General features: G+C 42.1%; 1 pseudogene; it reads left to right on the plus strand.

Moving 5' to 3' along the window:
* The first annotated feature begins 5,880 nt into the window (after positions 1-5,880).
* On the plus strand, positions 5,881-7,383 carry LOC116701516 (growth/differentiation factor 6-B-like; annotated as a pseudogene).
* Positions 7,384-12,852: the final 5,469 nt, after the last annotated feature.

Genomic DNA, 12,852 nt, shown 5'->3' on the forward strand with positions numbered 1-12,852 from the left:
ATGCTTAACGCTGATCCATCTGAGTCTTGCAGAACCGTCACAACATTACACGCTTCACTTTTAGATTTTCACGTCAAGTACAATAACTTTTTCAGTTGTAGAGTTCTTAATGAACCTTTTTAACTATAATACTTTTGTTTTTTTGATATATGCAGAGCATCATGGTGTCAGTCTTCTACTCCAGCCGCAGCGTTGGATGTGTACGTTGACAACAAGCTGGTTGTCCCAACTAACTTCAATGGAACGCCGACAACCCGGACTACACCCTGAAGAAGCCCATTTATGCAGGTACTAATGCTTTACACAGGCAGGTTAGGGCCTTTGAAATCTATTTGACACAATCTTACTATGGCGGTTAGGTTTAAGCTGTAGGTGTAATCAAATTTTTGGAGAAGGCATGAACATGTACACATTTTGGTCATGTGTCTTTACATTTAATTGATGATCAATGATAAAAAAATGTGGTTAAAAACTGAACAGAACATTGCACCCCCAGTTTCTTCTCTTGCTTACTTTCCTCACATCTTAGTCTGTCCCACCTAAGAAACATGGAAGAAACGTGGAAATCACAGAGGAGAGAGGAAACAAGGAAGTGGGTTTTTAAAGGGATGAGACATCCTTTCCTCTGAAGCGTCACATGAATGTGTCAGCTGAATGGGAGCAGTTAGCAACAACTTTCAGCTGCACAGCTTCTGGGAAGGCTTCTCTCGTTTATCCTTTCTCATGCTCCTTGGTGATCTCTCCTCAATGCTCGCCAGTCCTCAGGGCAGGAATTAGAGCTTTGAGATGGCCTTCACTTACTCACACTTCACACTTACTCTCCTCAATTCCTCTCCTCCCATCTTAGTCCCACACACAGGAGATTTGATTAGAGGATGCTCTGAATTCAATTCACAATGTAGTATAATGTGATAGATGTACGGATGTTGTACATTGTATTTTTTAACACATATACATAGAATATTTATATAAAATAGGCTACTTATAGGAAGGCTATACCTATTATAGCCGTTTAGGCTATATTAGTGTATCTACAAAAGTTTGTTTGAAAAAAAGCACTATACACAAATAGGCTATGTTTTATGCATGGACAAACTCTCATCCAATCTGCTGAGTTTGGAATTGAACCTGCGGCAAGGACTAACCTTTGTACTCTCAACCAGGCGTGCTATCTAGGTGCACCTATCTTATCTTTCTGTTATCCCTTCAGATCAATACGTCCCCCAATTGACGCCATGTGGGAACCAACTACTTCGACCGTGCTACAATAGATAAAGTCGTACTAAGGCACTAAGCCGGTGAGATCCAACTTCCCCGCTTCTCTTCATCTCCTTGAGCTGCGCCCGCCATGACTGAGGATATTCTTTGGCAAAAAGCTGATTCCAGAACCTTGCTGCGTTTTCTAACATTCCCCCAAATATGATCCGAATCACTAACAGTCATTCGGGGGATGGAGGCGCACGCGCAGGGAGGAGATCTACGGGCCAACGTGGAGGTGGAATCAGAAACCTCCAGTCCAGCAAACCACCACAGCACCAACAGTATGTGGAGAACAACAATTTCTGAGCTTATATTGTTATTACAGACTGTTGTTTATGTTAATCAGTAAACATTGGCCCATAAATCCAGATTCTTGTACATTACGTGTTCCTTTGTCATCTTCTCATGGAGGAGGACTTTTACGTTGTTGAAGAGCATGCTGATGATCTGGGTCAGGCAGACACTTTCCGGAAACCTCAGTCAGTCCATCGGCTTCAACGTCTCTTCCATGGGCGTCACCGGCCTCCTCCCCCATCATCTGACCCCAGCGAATCAGTGAACGTCAAGACATATCTTAACATCTGCTGAGTAAAAACTACACAAAAAACAATTCTGTCAGGTTTACACAATGCTGGTTCTGATTGTTTCTGCTTTTAATATTTAGGAGGCCAAGCAAAGTGACGAGGAAGGAGCCTCCAGTGACTCCGTGCCAGGGTGAACAATCTGCTGCTGATAGAGGAGCGATAGCCGGAGTTTGTGGGTCCTCTATACCCCAGCCCAGCTCATGGCTGTGGACGCAGGTGAGGCAATGATACATCGGAAACAGGTTTGATCTCACCACACGCGTGCTGCTAATCAAAGAAATTACATTACATTACACATACAGAAATTACCGACAAAACGACTCGCCCATGGTAACCACAACATTTCTCCCCGCGGACCAGCATAGTTCAACGGCTGGTAATGTTAGAATGCGATAAAGGACACAGGGTAACATTAGCTCACCCAGCAGGCTGCAGCTTGACTATTCCGACACTATGACCCTGCCGAGTGCACAACGACAGAGAAACAACAAAAATCCTCCTGCTTCCCTGTAGCAAACATTTTGGCTTCCCCGTGATAAACATGTGAACAAACAACACAACATGTGGGCCCTCCAGCTGCCTCTCTAGCTGGGGATTTCTGATTTTTATAATAAGATTCTATTTGTTTACCTGGCGCAAAAGAAAACAACAAACATTGGCATCGCCACAATTCAAATTCTTACGTACAGTATCAGCTGAGAATTTGCATCGGTTTATCTCTATTATTGTTCTGACTGCCACCTCCCACTTCAATACTGCTAGTGACCTTTGTGTATAGATTGCCCGATTTTAATTCTCTACTATAATAATACTTAATTAGACATTAAAAACCTCAAAATACTAATGTGTTAATATTATATTTGTTGTTGTTTTTATTATTATTTGACTGCTAATTAAGGTCCCTTGAGAGAAAGTTACCGTCTTCTGTTCCTAATTTTCTATCGTCAGAGAGCTCATCCTTTTCAACCTTTATTTCTGAGTACAGTACTGCAGTTTTCTTTTTTGTTGATTTGGTGTCCAAAGTCTTTAATTATCTTGCTTCAGGCTGTGTGCTTGATTCTTTATTTGCTTGCTCACAAAATGCAAGGTTTTTGCTTATCTAAACCCCCTAAAAAAAAAAAAACTAGATTAATTAAATTGAACAGATTAACATGTAACAAATTTGATACCATTTTTATTATTTCCTTAGTCACCATAAAATGTTATTCTGGATCAACTAACTTACCTCTACCAACATAAAGTCAGTTAACATTTAGAATGAAATTGAGTTATTGGATCATAACTAATGGATTTTAGATAACACCAGAAATTATAAAAAATTATTGTAAACTATACATACTTGAAGATTACGGTATGTTGAAGTAGCTTCTGTCTGTAAACTGCTGACTTGTACTGTTGCTGCAGGGTAACTGCGTCTCTGTGGAGTGACAACTCCACCGTAACAGCCAGCTTAGAACTCCAGAAGGTACGCGTAGAGACTGAAGGAAGCACCACCATCGTATTTAGCACCGCTGGGCAACACTTCACACACCGTCCATCCACTAACGCCGGTACGTCTTCATCATCTTACAATTGGGACATTAAACCTTTTTACAGCACAAATACAATAAACAACATAACTAGCTAACAACGCCACTTTGTAACAAAAGAATATGAAAAACCAGAAAATTAAGAGAGTAGTGTGACGTAAAGAACTGCATTCACCCACGAGGAAAATCGAGCTCTGCGCAAATAAGAACTAAAATAGAACATAAACAAGAACAAATCGCGACAACTTTATTTTAATTCATCATAGATCATGGAAAGTGAACATCAATCTTCATGGGCGGTTGGGTTGGATTTATTCATGCACTTTAAAAAGATTTATTAAAAGCTTTGTTTCCCACTTTTATTTAAAGCAATAGTTGAAATGTAAGTCTATAGGCTGTTTTTAACTTATTGGGAGAAACAGGTAGTCTGTTAAAATCAGACTTGAGCACTTCCCATATAGCCACAATGCATGATCCTTGTCTATGAAGCCAGTTCAGACGAAAGATGGTTCACCAGGGCTGGTTCTAGAACGTAAGGACCTCACATTTTTCAACACCAATAGGAAGTTTGCTTGTAAGTCTTAAAAATTAAGTATTCAATCTTGGTATAACTGGGCAGTTTCAGAACGTTGCAGACCGACGCATTCAGTAGTTTCAAGTACTCATCTCGCTCGTCGCAAATGTTTGGTCTATAGGATTCGACTGTGAGGTTAGCACTCAAATCAGCTCCTTTCATCACAGCTGAATATTCAACTATTTGGTGTCACCCCTAACTGTGGTGAGTACTGCAGTCTTGGGTTTTATTCTTTATTTAGAACATTCAAAACCTTATTTTTTATTATTTAAAAAAAAAAGAAAATCTTGGGCAGAAGTGGATTAACTTAAACACAATCAAAAAACATGCAACATGAACACAACGTTAATGACTCATCCTCTCCTGCATGTGGGACCGGACCATGGTCTTCACTCTGAAGGTGGGCCCCCGTCACGCGCCTTCTCTGTCAGAAACACTTCAACTACTCCGACTCCAACCACTCCAGGCTCCATCCACTCTGTCCCAAACCCAACAGCCCACTACCACACACTTCAAGTACCCGACTACTCCACCACTCAGTCTCCATCCTCTTTTTCCACAAACATACAGTCCACTACCAGCAACACTTCAACTACTCTGAATCCAACCACCTCAGTCTCCATCCCTGTCCACAAACAACAGTCCACTACAGCAACACTTTAAGTAATCTTACTCCAACCACTCAGTCTCCATCCTCCTCTGTCCACAAACCAACAGTCCACTACATCACACAGAACAACCATATTTTACAGTAATCTCTACTCCAACCACTCAGTCTCCTCCTCTGCTCTTCCACAAACCACAGTCCCCTACCAGCACACTTTAAGTAATCTTACTTCCAACCACTCAGGCTCCATCCTCTCTGTCACCAAACCAACAGTCCACTACCGCATGACCACCGTAACTCCAGCTCACCGTGTCTGCCGCAGTCTGTGTCTGGTCACGTCATCTACCTGTTGCCTGCTGCTTAGTGTGCACCCCCATAGTTATAGTTCTGTGGATTTAAGAGGGTTTTTGAAGGATACCTCAACACAAACAAGTCTGCTAAATGAAAAAATGTAATCCTTAAATATATGATGCACATGGGTGGTGATTTGTTTCTTGTTGTTCAATTTTTAATTAAGATTAGTTGGGGTTGAAATATCTTTTTTTTCTGTCTGTTGTTGTGTGAATGTCTGTTTGATATGAATACACTTTGAGTGGTAAGATCCCTAGGTTTCTATTTTAAAACAGACTGTAACAAACATGAAGGAAATGTGAAGATTGCATTTTGTTAATGTTGATTTTTAGAAACTATGTTTCTTTTTCAATAAATTCTATTTTCATCAATATACAACATCTTATTGTAAGTTTCACATTTTCTAAAGCTGAGTGAAGGCTCTGTCCATGGTGCTGAGGGACGCGATTGCTGAATGTTTCCTCCTGCCAGCAGGGCGATATGTTTGCGCCTCCTAGAGGGCGGGGACTCCGTGTAAGTCCAAGTCCATGCTGCACTGAGGTGCAGTGGCAGTGATATTTAAGAGTCCAACGTTGACCATAAGACCTTAGGGGAAAAAATCCAAAATAAGAGCCTTTGGTTTTGTAGAAGCAGAAGTGGGTTGCCCGAAAATGCACCAAATTTTTCAACCGTCCTTTCAGCGCACATCTGCATCTCCGGGCTATATAGAGGGAGTGTACGGCCGAGAGGAACATTAGTTTTACCCTTTATTTGCGCCCTCTATTAGCCTTAACGATAACAGTCCAATGTGGGCGTGTTCTCGCCCCCCCCCCTTTTTTCTTTTTTTTTTTTTACTTTGCACCGCCTGTTCTCTCGACCTGTGCGCCCTTTGCGAGCAGCCACTGCTGCAGAGTTATGCAGAGTTCAGCCCGGCTTTGCCCGTGGTCCCCGCGGCCCAGCTCAGGCTCCGGCTCTGATTTCAGGACTAGACCAGAGATGGATCTCTATCACTGCGCCTTTCTCTGGCGGGCTCTGATGTTTGTTTGGGAAATCCCCTGTTTTTACACTCTTGCTATTTTCCTCCAGCTCTGCCCCGAAGGGCAGCAAGGTGTCGAGATTTTTGATGGACAAGAAGCTTCTAAGTATTTCAAGATTTTGTACGCACCGCCGACTCCATCACAAAACAATAGGCACATCTAAGACTCAATTGAGCCTCATGTACAATGCTGTCTTTTACAAGACCTCTCCACGGCGAAAGACTGGGGCTCAACGCCATTTCTTTCGTTCTTCTAAAGCGCAAACACTATTGCAAGTTTATGTGGACCAGTGGACAAGGTAGGCTATATGGAGCTTACTGTAGGGTGTGTGTGTGTGGTGTGTGTGTGTGTGGTGTGTGTGTGGGTGTGTGTGTGTGTGTGTCGTGAACGTGCGCGTGCAAGCGTCTGCGCGCGGAGGAAAGAGAGTTATGTTGTGCATGCAGGTAGGATTGCTTGCATGATTCATACTTTCTCTCCCATATTAATTCAGCAGACATAATGGTATTTTGCCTGTTAGATATCCACATCCTCTCTGGTATGCACATCATCCCCATGAATGCTTTGACCCTGCTGTTTAAATGCTTTCCACAGATGACCTCCCACTCTCCCCTCTGAGGAGACAGCAGTATCTGTTCGACGTCTCAACGCTCTTCCAAAAAGGCGGAGGTGCGGGGACCGAGCTCAGGATATACACCAAAGTGTCTGGGATTTCAGGATATCGGAAACAGAGCCATCGACATCCAGCTCCTCTCCTGCCACGCCGGCAGCTGCTGACTCCAAAACATTGGACTTCAGATTCCAAAGGCCAAAGTGGGAGTGTGTGGACTTGTGGGAAATATTCAAAGAGCAGCAGCACCTGAGCCAGGGGAAGCACTTCTGCCTGGAGCTCAGGGCCATGCTGGACAACCCCGAGAGGGAGCTGGGACCTCAGCTTCTTGGGCTTCACAGGCACGGCAGGCCTAAGCAGAAGAAAGCCACTTAGGTGTGTTCACCAAGTCTAAGAGATGCAGACCCTCTTCAGTGAGGAGAGGGGAGGCGTTGCTGGGTCTGGAGAGGAAGGCCAAGAGAGAGGCCATGGCGCCAAACACAGCAGAAGGAGGACGGCTGCGTCCAAAACCCGCCACGGGAAGAGACACGGCAAGAAGTCCAAATCCAGTTGCAGCAAGAACCGCTGCAACGTCAATTTAAGAGACCTGGGCTGGGACGACTGTTCATCGCCCCGCTAGATTATGAAGCTACCACTGCGAGGGGGTGTGTGACTTCCCCCTGCGCTCCCACCTGAGCCTACCAACCACGCCATATCCAGACTCTGAGAATTCAATGAACCCCAGCAACATCCGCCCAGCTGCTGTGCTCCGTCCAAACTCAGCCCCATCAGCATCCTCTATCTACATCGACTCAGGAAACAATGTTGTCTACAAACAGTACGAGGACATGGTGTTGATCTTGTGGCTGTAGGTAGTAGATCTGCCATATGTTGGTCAGCCTCTGGTTAGTGGGACTCAACAGCATCACAGTCGGTGTGTGGCGAGGCGGCACCTGAAGTTAAAACTTTCTTGATTTGTTTGGCAAATAAAACATTTAGTGAGCCTTTTGCGAACCATACACCCAACAGGTCATGTTTAATACCTCAAACATTTGTTTTCTTGTTTTTTTTCGTATGTTCTGCCCACTTCCCACTACAGCGCCTGCATATCTCTGGATATGATAATATACACTTCGAATCAAGAAAAAATTTAGAAATGGTCAACATACGTTTCTTTGCTTTCTTGCGGAGAGTTGATGAGAAGATTGATACCACTTTCCACAAAGATGTGGTTCGATCTTCTCATCCAACTCTCAAAAGAAGGCAAATCCTTTCCAAACTCTTGAACCACTCCTTGAGAGTGAAGTCACATTCAATTCCCCCATTTCAGTAACATAATTGTGATCTCTGAAAGAATTCTGTCAGTGCAAAAAATAAACGATTTTATCCATTTTACCTCACCACTGTTTGGCCCATGGGACCCAAGCACTATGTTCACTTGGAGTACTGTTAGTCTTATCACAGGTTACTTGAATATGAACATTTATATATGTGATGTTGAATCACACTAAACACACTGTATTAATCCTATCCTATCGTCAAAGCAGTCTGGCAGTCCAACAGTTAATCAACAAGTCCTCCAAACCCATAGTGTCTTATGTAATCATTCTTATAACTTATGTCCAAGTTATTCACAGGTTCTAATGATCAAAATAGTCAAACCTTTTTTTTTAATTATTAATTTAAGACATTTATTATATATTGGTGCCTGTTACTACTACTAAACTAAATAAAAACTCAGGAAACATTTTTCCCCCAGAATGGATGTCTTGAGGACTTCTCTGCCATGATAAATAAAAAATGCCGATTTTCAGCACTTGACTGGCCTACACGACTCAGGGAACGTCCTCGAGTGCTGGAGAGAATGTGAAGTCCTTTTATTTTTTTCACATTGACCCACCTGGTGTACATTTCCACAAAAAGCCAGCACAGGGTTTCACCATTTTCTTTTTCGTTGAGGAGATAAGTAATTTTGTCTGGATGCACTGATGTTTCAAAGGTACCATGTGTAAATATTTGGAAATAATAATTATGTTCTATAAATACGTTATTTCATTTTTTATTGTCCGCTTTGTTCTGTTACAACTTCCGGATGACATGAGTCACACTTCTGGTGTTCGAACACGAAACTTTTTTTCTTTTTTTAGGCTATACTGTTGTTTTAACAAATATTAAAGCACTTTTAGCCTCTTATATTTGTTTTGCATTATTTACTGGAATCTGAATAATATATATACTGACTGTCCTTAAGATAATGGATAATTCATCTCTTTGCTCTCTCGCTTAACCTTATACAACAGACATTAATTGATAGTGTTTTTTACACAGTAAAATTTTTACCATATGAATTCTTAAAAACTGTATAACTGTAAGATGTATAGGTAACAGGCAAATTAAATGGTCTTGAACTTAAAATCTTGTTGTAAAGTGTTAACTTTACTAAGACTTGTACTTTTTTGGGGTCATTTCACCTCAGTTTTATTACTGCAATACTAGTATTAGTGTGGTGCTTTGTTCTGTGAATTGCAGACATTCTTTATTAATCAAGTCATTAACAACTTCTTAAGGTTCCATTAGTCAGAGTCTTTGTGGACCGCAACTTAAATAATCTCAGTGCTCATCACCTTTATTTTTAATTGTCATGCTCAAAATTGGCTTTCAGCATAGCAAAAAAAGAAATTTCCAATAGACTCTGCATCAGTCTCTCTCTATCTGTTCAATGTGAAGCTACATCCAGTAGCCAGTTAGCTTAGTACCAAGACTGTAACAAACGAAACTAGCCTGGCTTGGTCCACATCGGACAAAATCCACCTACTAAGAAGTGTAAAAAAAAAATAAAATCTATCTTAATAGGTTCTGGTTTGGTCATTTTGCTAACATTGGACAGCACCAGGCTAGCGTTTCCCCCCCCTGTTTTCAGTCTTTATGCTAAACTAATAACCTATTGACATACGACCGTACAGACACAGAGAGTTGTATTGATCTCTTGTCTAACTCTCGCTAGAAAGGTGAACAAAGCAAATGAAAATGAAAATGAAAAATCCCAAAATGATAACTAATCCTATAAGAGGTGGAAAGTATTTGCCATACATCTAACAGTCTGAAATTGTAAGCTGTTGTTGACCTTGTTTTGTTAAAGGTACACCTAACCTTGCTATTGCTCCATTATCCGAGCGGCAGGAGCTTATAGCCTCATTAGGTTTCCTCTCTGGTGTTAAAGGGACGGCAGGGTGAGTGACAGTTTGCGGTTGAAGACACGGTCAACAGACAATTGGAAAGTGCTTCATCTCCCTGGGTGGGCTGTGTTTCTCTGTGTGACAAAAATTGGTGTGCATATGCGGGACTGTGCCCCCCCCCCCCCCCCCCCCCCCCCCCCACCCCACACCCCCCATTTAGTCTAGAGCACACAACAATGCAGTGGAGGATCTCAACATCAGATTAAGCATGCCTTTTTCCTCACTGGGGTCAAGGTCAAGTGGGGCATTGTCTATGTGCACACTATGGACATTAAACCGTACACGTCCCCGTAAAAAGGGCGGCAATCAAGAGGGGGAGGGGAGGGTGAGGGGAAGGAATGTGTGTGATGCTCTCCGAGGGCCTCGCTGTCATTCCCCAAACAACAAGGGAGATATAAAAAAGGGGAGGGCAGTTTGAAGCAGCTGTCTGAACTGCCAGCGAGGACAAAAGACTGGAATGTACTGCCTTATAATGGCGTGTGGAGGCCGTTTCTCTGCGTTTCTCACTGTGCGATTTGCTGTAGAGATGGGAAAAATATTTGCAGGGGTAACAAAGCCGAGTGTAATCGAGTTCAGAAATCACAGTTGTTCTGAGGGGGAGGAGGGGGGGTTCTGAGTTTTTTTCGTGATTTTATATGTTTCACCATGTCCAGAGGCAGTCAAGAGGAACAGGAGCTAAGACGGGATAGATGAGCACAGTGACCGAGATTGGAGCAAGATAGTTGACAACATGTGATGTTTGTCCAAGAAAATCTCGGACGCCACAGCAAAAGGAAGAAACTTTCCCGTGAACTATTTACTTGATATAATTCCAACCAGCGTCTCCTTTGTTCGCTTTTAGTCGCAGGCAAAACTGATGTGTGGTCATCTGGACCTCTGTGTTTGCTCTGTCTAAATGCAGCCTGTCCGAGGCTTCGAAGTGGAAATCCTCTCGTGGAGTCCCGATGGCAGCAGGCTCAAAAGCCCTCTACTGACACACGTGGGAAAGTGACTTTTACCTTCTGATTGTTGATTAAAATTTAGTGACGTTTATTGTGTTGTCTTTGCTTTTGTTTTGCTCTTTTCAGGTTCGCCGTCTCTGATTCCAGTAGGCTGTTTTTATGTCTAGGTTCAAACTTGGCTAAATGTGATTAAAACAAAATAATAGGCTTATACGTAATCATCATCACACAGCATAAAATGACCATATCGATGTGAAGCAGGCCCGAAATACATGTTGAAATATAGTCCTTCAAATGCTGTTTCAAGCACAGAAAAAGGTATCCATCACAAACATCGTGATGTTGTGGCTGGTTTAGGGTAAATGTTTTGAGTACTGACTGTCTTTGCAGGGATCCTTTGAAATTTGTACTAGGGACAATAAAATTGAATAATACACTTACTAGCCAGTTTATTAGGTGCCCCCCAAGGGATGCAGGTTTCTTTTCATGGTTTTTGAGCATCAGGCACTGCATTCTGGTGATTTCTTATGCACCAAGTTGTCGCCTTTTCTTTAATATTTCATGTGGTGGAAACAATGGTACTCCTGCTTCAACTTGGATAGTGCATCATCGTCTCATCATCCCATTTAGAAAAAAAGTGAATTTGGCCAAAACTGCTTTTTCTGTTCAAGCTGCTAATGAGTGTAACCCTCACCCCCATAACCATCAGAAAGATGAAATACATATAGTACATTCAGATGTTAAAAATGTGGCTCTTGACAACGAGTGGTCTAATATCATTAACTTTTAGACCTGATCTTGCTGCCCCCCTGCTGGCTTCTTGCCTTCTGTGTGTGTGTGTGTGTGTGTTGTTTGTGTGGTGTGTGTTGGTGTGTGTGGTGTGGTGTGTGTGTTTGGTGGTTTGTGTGCGTGTGGGCGTGTGTGTGTGTGGTGTGTGTGTGCGCGTGCCGCGTGCCTGTTTCTGTCTTTTGTCGGATTGTTGGTCAGATCTGTGTCTAGTTGTACATTTTAGCTCAACAGTACTTTTATCAATATATTGAAATTGGTCATATTGTTGTGTAAATCTGTAATTTACTTCTTTCAGGGTGACTTTTTACCATCTGTCGTGGACTACAGATGAAAAAACTCTGGCATAGTGACAGAACATCATTATATGCACTGTCCTGTAATGAATAATAATTAATAAATAAAATCTTACTTTATAAATGTCCTCTGCTACATTTCAGGGGCCGCAAATGCACGTGGTCCAAATAATAAGGGGGACGGTCCCCCTGCTTCCCCCCTAAAAATCTATACCTACACCAATTTTAGCTTGGTACACCAAGCTAAATTGAATAAAGTCTAATACAACAGTCATATAAATCATACCTGCATGACGGTGGACTCACCTTTATGATTGTTTAGAAGAATGTAGTTTTGTTGCTGTTGAGCAGAGAGGTGTTATGTTATTTTATAAAAAGGTTGGACAAATTGTTGGATTTTTTCTGATTAATTAAAGTAGTCTGATGATTTAAAGTCTGAATTCATCTGTCAAATTTTGTGTTGAGTTTCAGAAAGTAACAATAAAAATAAAAAATAAAACTATTTTAAGACCACAAAGGGCCATTTGTTTATTTCAGCAAGAAATAATTTGTTTTGTTTGCTTTGTTTTTGCCCCCAATAAATGAAATGGGGCTAATTCCACAGAGCTGGTCTTTAGCGCTTTCATTTTCTGGAACATTTCTCCAGACGATGATTGAAATTATAAGAGCGTTTAGTGCCATTCTGCCGGGTGCTGACTGATGCAGACTCCGAACAGAAGAGGATTACACAGTTCGTGAGAATGCAAAAGGTGACTCGTCCGTGGGTCACTGCTGCTGACACAGTGTATTCTTGAATGTCACTCGAACAACAGAAGCCCTCTCAGTTTTTGGTGTGTGTCTTTTTGGTGTGGTGTGTTATGTAAGCACATAAGTGACTCACTGGTCCCTCACATTATGTACAAATTCCCCCCCAAAAAACATGTTTTCAGGAATAAAAAGATAAAGAGGACAATTGGACGTCAATGAACTGTGACGCCATTTTGAAAAATTGTACCTACACATATGCAAGTGTTTTCCAATGTCCCTGCAGCTGGTTGCACTGCTGCTTACAATCTGTGCTGGCTGGAGGACTTTCTCAGTCTGTCT

The sequence above is a fragment of the Etheostoma spectabile genome, chromosome 14 (genome assembly GCF_008692095.1).
Source record: "Etheostoma spectabile isolate EspeVRDwgs_2016 chromosome 14, UIUC_Espe_1.0, whole genome shotgun sequence".
Classification (NCBI taxonomy): Eukaryota; Metazoa; Chordata; class Actinopteri; order Perciformes; family Percidae; genus Etheostoma; species Etheostoma spectabile.